Genomic DNA, 8,802 nt, shown 5'->3' with positions numbered 1-8,802 from the left:
CTAACGCTATTTTCAGCAGAATTGCTCTGGTGTCTCGTTTTTGTGCAGAAATTCAACTTTCAGGAAAATCTCCGGAATTTATGTCAAAGGTCTTATTTTTCCGGAGGAATTACGGAGCCAGAAGGGCAAGCCAGGTGGAGGCCCGAGGCCCCCACACACTAGGCTGGCGCGGCCCAGGAGGGGGGCGCGCCGCCCTACTGTGTGGCCGCCTCGGCTGACCCCCGACGCCCTACTCTGGACTACTTAAGGGGTTTCGACCTAAAAAACACGGGAAAAAAGTCGGAGTCGCCAGAAACCATCCAGAACGCCGCCACCATCGCGAAACTCCGTCTCGGGACCAGAAACTCTGTTCTGGCACTCCGCCGGGACGGGGAATTGGAGGAGATCATCGCCATCATCACCACCGACGCCTCTCCATCGACCAACCATGTTTCCCCCATCCATGTGTGAGTAATTCCCCCTCTGTAGGCTGAAGGGGATGGTAGGGATTGGATGATATTGGTCATGTAATAGCATAAGATTGTTATGGCATAGTGCCTAGTGTCCGTAATCTGTACTTTGATGATATTGTTGCAACTTGTTATGCTTAATGCTTGTCATTAGGGCCCGAGTGCCATGATCTCAGATCTGAACATGTTATTGTTTCATGATGATATTCATTGTTTATTGATCTTACCTGCAAGTTGTATACACATGTTGCTGTCCGGAACCCGAGGCCCCGAAGTGACAGAAATCGGGACAACCGAAGGGGAAGGAAGTGATGTGAGGATCACATGTGTTCACGGAGTGTTAATGCTTTGCTTCGGTACTCTATTAAAAGGAGTACCTTAATTTCTAGTAGATTCCCTAGAGGCCTGATACGTCCAATTTGCATCACTATTTTATATCATAATTTGCTGTTATTCATTGATATATTTCATATTGGGACACAATACTTATGTTATTTCATCTATTTTGCATGTTTCATCATTATTGGAGGATCAAGCACCGGAGCCAGGATTCTGCTGGAAAAGGCACCGTCAGAACGCGATATTTCGGAAGATCAACTGTGGAAGGAAATTATACCAAAAATCCTATTTTTCAAGATGACGAAGGAAGCCAGAAGGAGGAGCCAGGAGGACCCAGGGTGGGCCCACACCATAGGGCGGCCATGTGGTGTGGGGGGCCCACAGCCCCTTTCGCCTCCTTTTCTTCGCGAAATCCTTCGTCCCGAAAACCTAAGCCACAGAGGGTACCTCGCGAAGAGTTACAGGCGCCTCTGCGGGGCGGAGAACACCAGAGAGAAAAGAGCTCTCCGGCGGGCAGGAATCCGCCGGGGAAATTCCCTCCGGGAGGGGGAAATCGACGCCATCGTCACCGTCATCGAGCTGGACATCATCTCCATCACCATCATCATCATCTCCACCGTCATCACCGCCGTCTCCTCCGCAGCACCTCGTCACCGCCGTAGCAATTTGGGTTTGATCTTGATTGTTTGATAGGGGAAACTCTCCCGGTATTGATCTCTATTTGTTGTTGATGCTATTGAGTGAAACCATTGAACCAAGTTTATGTTCAGATTGTTATTCATCATCATATCACCTCTGATCATGTTCCATATGATGTCTCGTGAGTAGTTCGTTTAGTTCTTGAGGACATGAGTGAAGTCTAAATGTTAGTAGTGAACTATGGTTGAGTAATATTCAATGGTATGATATTTAAGTTGTGGTGTTATTCTTCTAGTGGTGTCATGTGAACGTCGACTACATGACACTTCACCATTTATGGGCCTAGGGGAATGCATCTTGTACTCGTTTGCCAATTGCGGGGTTGCCGGAGTGACAGAAACCTAAACCCCCGTTGGTATATCGATGCAGGAGGGATCGCAGGATCTCAGAGTTTAAGGCTGTGGTTAGATTTATTCTTAATTACTTTCTTGTAGTTGCGGATGCTTGCAAGGGGTATAATCACAAGTATGTATTAGTCCTAGGAAGGGCGGTACATTAGCATAGGTTCACCCACACAACACTTATCATAACAATGAAGATTATTTAGCCGTATGTAGCGAAAGCACTAGACTAAAATCCCGTGTGTCCTCAAGAACGCTTGGTCATTATAAGTAAACAAACCGGCTTGTCCTTTGTGCTAAAAAGGATTGGGCCACTCGCTGCAATTGTTACTCTCGCACTTTACTTACTCGTATTTTATTCAACTGTTACATCTAAACCCCCTGAATACTTGTCTGTGAGCATTTACAGTGAATCCTTCATCGAAACTGCTTGTCAACACCTTCTGCTCCTCGTTGGGATCAACATTCTTACTTATCGAAAATACTACGATACACCCCCTATACTTGTGGGTCATCAAGACTATTTTCTGGCGCCGTTGCCGGGGAGTGAAGCGCTATTGGTAAGTGGAATTGGTAAGGAAAACCTTTACTGTTTGTGCTGATTTTATTTCTGCCTGCTGCTATAAGTCATTATGGAGAGATCTTCTCTTCAATTTCTATTTGGGAAATCTACTACTACTGCAACGATAGTGGATGAGGCGCCAGGTGAGGAAGTGATACCATATAAAATACCTATGAAAATTATTGAACGTGTTATGGATAACCGCTATGAAGGGGATGGAACTGTCCATCCTGGTGATCATTTACTGTTTTTGCATGAATTATGCGGTTTATTCAAGTGTGCAGGTATTGCTATGGATGAAGTGAGGAAGAAACTATTCTCTTTATCGCTGTCTGGTAAAGCGGCGCAATTGTATAAATTACTGGATAATGGGGATTCTCTTGAATGGAATGATATTGTGCCCCGGTTTTATTCTAAGTTCTATCCTCCAAGTGAAATTCATAAGGATCGGAATCGCATATATAATTTTTGGCCTCATGATGGAGAGAGTATTGCCCAAGCTTGGGGGAGATTGAAGTCTTTAATGCTCAAATGCCCCATTCATGAGCTTCCTGGTAATGTTATTATTGATAATTTCTATGCAAGACTTTCTTTTCAAGACAAGACCTTGCTGGATACTTCTTGTTCTGGATCATTTACACGCAACAAAGAAGAGTTTAAAAGGGACCTTCTTGATCGGATCCAAGAAAATACCGAAGGTTGGGAGAACGACAAGGATAGAGAATCAGGTATAATTTATGATTATAAATGCATTGAAGCTTTTATGGATACTGATAAATTTCGTAATATGAGTGCTACATATGGTCTTGATTCTCAAGTTGCTGCAAATCTTTATAAAGCTTTTGCCTCTCATTATGAATTGCCAAAGAAGAATTTTGATAAGTATCATGAACCTTATAAAGATAAAATTGATTCATCTATTAATAAATGCGTTGTAGTTGAAACCGCTGATCATGTTATTCCTGAAGCTTATATTGAAAAAACTCCTTTCCCCGCTAAAATGAAGGAGTACTCTGTTATAAATAGTGCGGTTCATAAAAGTGAAAAGAAACCTATAGAACCTGAAGAACAAATAAAAGTTGAACCTGCTGTTGCAATAGTTAAAGATCTTGTAACTGAAAATGTGGAGGATGGTCATATTATTTTCTGTGAAGATGCTTCTAATATTGTTTCACATCCTAATAAACCCAAACAAGCTAGTGTTCCTATGCTATCTGTTAGAATTGGTGATCATTGCTATTATGGATTATGTGATATTGGTGCAAGTGTTAGTGCTATTCCTTATGAGCTTTACACGGAGATTATGCACGAAATTGATTCTTGTGAACTTGAAGATATTGATGTGGTTATTCAGCTGGCTAATAGAGAAACTATTTCTCCAATTGGTATTGTTCGAGATGTGGAAGTTTTATGCGGTAAGATTAAATATCCTGCTGACTTTTTGGTACTTGGTTCTGCTGCTAGTGATTATTGTCCTATTATTTTTGGTAGACCTTTTCTAAATACTTGTGGAGCTATTATAGATTGCAAGAAAGAGAAAATTTTGACTAAATTTGCTGGTGAATCTTATGAGTTTAACTTCTCTAAATTTACTAAAACTCTTTATAAAGCTGACTTGCCTAGTAATGATTTTAAAATGGAGCAATGTGCATCTATTGTTCTTGTTCCTAATAATCCTTTGCAGCAACATTTGGAGGATAGCGAGAGTGAAGTTTTTAGGAAAGAAAGAGATGAGCTTGAGGAAATTTTTCTTCGCCAACCTATTCTCAAGCATGATTTACCGGTGGAAGATCTGGGGACAACACCGCCACCAAAGGAAGATCATGTTTTTGATTTAAAGCCTTTGCCTGATAATCTTAAATATGCTCATATTGATGATAAGAAAATATATCCTGTTATTATTAGTTCTAAGCTTTCAGAGATTGAGGAAGAAAGGTTATTGGAAATATTGAAGAAACACCGAAGAGCTATTGGCTACACTCTTGATGATTTGAAAGGGATTTCTCCTTCTATTTTCCAACATGCTATTAATATGGAAGATGATGCAAAGCCTGTTGTTGAACACCAGCGTCGTCTAATTCCGAAGATGAAGGAGGTGGTAAGGAATGAGGTATTAAAACTTCTTGAAGCTGGTATTATATATCCTATTGCTGATAGTAGATGGGTTAGTCCTGTGCATTGCGTTCCCAAGAAAGGAGGAATGACTGTTGTGCCTAATGATAATGATGAGCTCATTCCTCAAAGAGTAGTTGTAGGGTATAGAATGTGCATTGATTTTCGAAAAGTTAATAAAGTTACTAAGAAAGATCATTACCCTTTACCATTTATTGATCAAATGCTAGAAAGATTGTCTAAAAATACTCATTTTTGTTTTCTTGATGGTTATTCTGGGTTTTCACAAATTGCTGTTAAAGCTAAAGATCAAGAGAAAACCACTTTCACTTGTCCCTATGGAACTTATGCTTATAGACGTATGCCTTTTGGTTTATGTAATGCTCCTGCTACTTTTCAAAGATGCGTGTCTGCTATTTTTCATGGTTTTTGTGAAAGTATTGTAGAGGTATTCATGGATGATTTTTCCGTCTATGGGAATTCTTTTGATAGTTGCTTGCGAAACCTTGATAAAGTTTTGCAGAGATGTGAAGAAACTAACCTTGTTCTTAATTGGGAGAAATGCCACTTTATGGTTAATGAAGGAATTGTATTGGGACATAAAATTTCTGAGAGAGGTATTGAAGTTGATAGAGCTAAAGTTGAAGCAATTGAGAAGATGCCCTATCCGAGGGATGTTAAAGGTATTCGTAGTGTTCTTGGTCATGCTGGGTTTTATAGGAGATTTATTAAAGATTTCTCCAAGATTTCAAAGCCTCTTACTAATCTTCTTCAAAAAGACGTACCTTTTGTTTTTGATGATGATTGCAAGGAAGCTTTTGAAACTCTTAAGAAAGCCTTAACAACTGCTCCTATAGTTGAACCTCCTGATTGGAACTTACCCTTTGAGATTATGTGTGATGCTAGTGATTTTGCTGTAGGGGCTGTTCTTGGACAGCGAGTAGATAAAAAACTGAATATTATTCATTATGCTAGTAAAACTCTTGATGCTGCTCAAAGAAATTATGCTACAACTGAAAAAGAATTATTAGCTGTAGTCTTTGCTTGCGATAAATTTAGACCTTATATTGTTGATTCAAAAGTTACTATTCATACTGATCATGCTGCAATTAGATACCTTATGACAAAGAAAGATGCTAAGCCGAGGCTTATTAGATGGGTACTTCTTTTGCAAGAATTTGATTTACATATTGTAGATAGGAAAGGTGCTGATAATCCTGTTGCTGATAATTTGTCTAGATTGGAAAATATTGCTTATGATCCTGTTCCTGTTAATGATAGTTTTCCAAATGAACAATTGGCTGTAATAAAGGTGAGCTCGCGAGACAGTCCTTGGTATGCTGATTATGCTAACTTTATTGTTTCCAAGTACTTGCCTCCAACCTTTTCAGCTCAGCAAAGGAGGAAATTCTTTTATGACTTGAGGCATTATTTCTGGGATGACCCACACTTATATAAAGAAGGAGTGGATGGTATTATGCGAAGATGTGTTCCCGAATATGAACAACAAGAGATATTGAGTAAATGTCATGGTAGTGCTTATGGAGGACATCACGCCAGAGAAAGAACCGCGCAAAAGGTTCTACAATCAGGTTTTTATTGGCCAACTCTCTTCAAAGATGCGAGAAAGTTTATTTTATCTTGTGATGAATGCCAAAGGGTTGGTAATATCTCCAGACGTAATGAAATGCCTATGAATTATACTCTTGTTATTGAACCGTTTGATTGCTGGGGATTTGACTTCATGGGACCTTTTCTGTCTTCAGAAGGTAACACTCACATACTTGTTGCTGTTGATTATGTTACTAAATGGGTGGAAGCTATACCTACAAAAAGTGCTGATGGTGAGACCTCTTTAAGAATGCTTTTAGATATTATTTTTTCCAGATTTGGAGTGCCTAGATATATTATGACTGATGGAGGTTCTCATTTTATTCATGGAGGTTTTAGAAAAACTCTTGCTAAGTATGGTATTAATCATAGAATTGCTTCCGCTTATCATCCTCAAACTAGTGGTCAAGTAGAATTATCAAATAGAGAGATTAAATCTATTTTGGGAAAGACCGTTAATAAAACTAGAAAGAATAGGGCTAGTAAATTGAAGGATGCACTTTGGGCTTATAGAACTGCTTACAAAAATCCCATGGGAATGTCACCTTATAAAATGGTTTATGGGAAAGCTTGTCATTTACCTTTAGAACTAGAGCACAAAGCTTATTGGGCTGTTAGAGAATTAAATAAAGATCCTAAACTTGCCGGTGATAAGAGGTTGTTGCAATTAAGTTCTCTAGATGAATGGAGAAGTGAAGCTTATGAAAATGCTAAACTCTTTAAAGAGAAAGTTAAAAAATGGCATGGTAGAAGGATTATCAAAAGAGAATTTAATATTGGGGATAAAGTCCTATTGTATCGGTCTCGTCTCAGATTCTTTGCAGGGAAATTACTCTCGAAATGGGAAGGACCATATGTTGTCGAGGAGGTGTTTCGTTCAGGAGCAATCAAAATTAGCTCTCTCCAAGGCAATGCTACGCAAGTGGTGAATGGACAAAGACTCAAGCATTATATCTCAGGTGATTCCTATAATGTTGATGTTGATATTATTCAAGTGGAAACATCGGAGGCTTTCATAAAAGGGCAAATTGACAGTCCGCCAGAACTCGACTTTGAATAGGTAACAGTACTGGTAATGAAAAGTACGCAATTTACTTTCCGAACAATATTTTCACTGTTTTTGGAAAATATGAAAAATTACGAGTTCGAAACGGAGTGGAAAGGACGCACGAGGGCGTGTCACCATAGGCCGGCGCGGCCAAGCCTGGGCCCGCGCCGCCCTATGGTTTGGCCGCCCCGTCGCCCCTTTCCGACTCTGGTTCGATCTGGTACTTTCCGTTTGTTGTGAAATTTTTTGCTATATAATCCCCCGGACCACTGGAGGTCCGTATATCGTGTTCTCGACGTGTTTTGTTTCGAGCTATTTCTGCCAGGATCTGTTTTCGGTCTAGAAGCACCATGGTCTCCAAGAACAAGGGCAAGGAGTTTCCGGATGAAGATGATCGAGATCTTGGGTGGAAAGAGGAAGACAAGGACGTCAAGGAAGAGGATGAAGAAGAGGGGGAGGAAGATTCGCGCGCACACCCGCGTGCTACCATCGCAAGCATCAAGGTGGTGGACAACCCTTTTAGTGCAAACAAGAGCGCAAGAATTCGCACTGGAGGAGGGGTTCCACGTCATTACCTAGCTTCGAAAACATCTCTATCAGGCATTCATCATCCCTTCCACAATCTAATTTTCAATAATTAAATTGAAGGGACTCCAAAGGCAGCATTGCCTAGCCAGTGGGATATAGATCGTTCTAACACTGCAGGAGAAAAGGAGCCTGAGGCTGAAGAGTGGGGAAATAACTCAAAGAGCTGGGACTCGCCGTCGGACAGACTCCTTAACCGCGTCGAGCACAATTCAGAGATGATTCGCAATCTCATATATAGGATTGATGAGCTTCAGGAGCTTATTGAGAAGCTTGTCAGGAATTCTTCACCACCATCGCCAAAGGAGTAATTCATCATCGGTATTGGCATCCCCTTGGTTTGTTCCAAGCTTGGGGGAGTGCCGCGGTATCACATTATCACTACCTTTTACTTTTATTGTCAAGTAGTGTCATATCATGAGTAGGGAAGTTATCATATAAGATGGGTTGCAGTTTGGAAGTATCTCTCCTTTAGTTGGTTATCTATGTATCCCTTGGTGTGAGTTATCGTTATGGAATATTAATGAGAAGTCTTATCATTTATATATTGCACATCTTATTCTAGTTTACAATCTCTATTATATGATTTACTTTGTTGTTAGTATTGGTATCACTTTGGGAGCACTGAATAAATCTATTTGGTTTTGGCAAACTTAGCATTGGTCCATAGCAACAACACTTTGAGGTTTAAATAGAAAAGAGAAATACATGTAGATGTTTCATTGTCTTTCTTTCTTGTTAGCTCATAGCTTATTATTCTGAAGTTAAAATTGTTTGTGTTTACAAGGAAGATGCATGGTTGTTTCTATCACATGTATATTTGTTTGTTTCCTTCAACTCTTATGCTTGCTAATTAGCCTTGCTAGCCAAAAACCTGTACTGAGAGGGAATACTTCTCGTGCATCCAAACCTTAACCCAAACCTATGCCATTTGTGTCCACCATACCTACCTACTATATGGTATTTTCTGCCATTCCAAGTAAATACTTCATGTGCTACCTTTAAAACAATTCAAAACTTAGTATCTCTTATTTGTGTCAATGTTTCATAGCTCAT

This window comes from Lolium perenne, chromosome 3 (assembly GCF_019359855.2).
Source record: "Lolium perenne isolate Kyuss_39 chromosome 3, Kyuss_2.0, whole genome shotgun sequence".
Taxonomy (NCBI): Eukaryota; Viridiplantae; Streptophyta; class Magnoliopsida; order Poales; family Poaceae; genus Lolium; species Lolium perenne.
Note: the sequence above shows the minus strand (reverse complement) of the source record.